The sequence below is a fragment of the Dermacentor silvarum genome, chromosome 10 (genome assembly GCF_013339745.2).
Source record: "Dermacentor silvarum isolate Dsil-2018 chromosome 10, BIME_Dsil_1.4, whole genome shotgun sequence".
Taxonomy (NCBI): Eukaryota; Metazoa; Arthropoda; class Arachnida; order Ixodida; family Ixodidae; genus Dermacentor; species Dermacentor silvarum.
The window spans coordinates 152,698,247-152,698,870 of NC_051163.1; the positions used below are offsets into that span (position 1 = coordinate 152,698,247).

The 624-nt window shown below is 53.0% G+C and overlaps 1 non-coding gene across 1 annotated transcript; it reads right to left on the reverse strand.

Moving 5' to 3' along the window:
• Nucleotides 1-239: 239 nt before the first annotated feature.
• Nucleotides 240-314, reverse strand: Trnas-gga (transfer RNA serine (anticodon GGA)). The gene has a single exon. It is a non-coding gene; the product is annotated as a tRNA-Ser (tRNA).
• Between the last annotated feature and the right edge of the window lie 310 nt (nucleotides 315-624).

A 624-nucleotide genomic window follows, 5' to 3' on the forward strand; every position in this document is an offset into this window, starting at 1 on the left:
TCCTTAGCTTCTCAAGTTTATTTGCCTGCCCATTGTGTTTCTACGCAAAAGAGTGCGATGGTTGCACACTTTTGTTTTTAAGCTACCAGTCATAATATGACGTAATAGTTCAGCGGAAATCCGCTAGGTGGAGAGAAGTAATTAAAGGGAAACTGACACATCCACCCAAATGTAGCAATTGCTACAATGGAAACCCAACCGGGTTCCTCGAAAGAAAGCCTCGCAGTTGAAGAAAAATTCGCCCTGGTCCGGGACTCGAACCCGGGACCACCGCCTTTCCGGGGCAGCCGCTCTACCATCTGAGCTAACCAGGCGGCTAGCAGATCCCCGTTTGATCTCTGATCCACACCGCTCTCTTCCTGTCTCTTAACGTTAGGCCTAACATTTTTCCGCAATACCAGATGCGAGACCATCCGATTTGGCCTTTAATGCCATAGTTAAAGCTCCCGGCGCTGCCGCGAAAAACGGCGGTCTCGAGATGCCAGCATGCAGCGCTTACGGTGAGCCGTCGCCAACAGCGGCGACCCTGCACTGCGATTACGTGGCGGGAAACGCTTTCCACATCCAGCGGCCGTGCGCTTTCTATCTCGGAGACTGCTCGGACCACAGGGCTCGGAGTGCCTG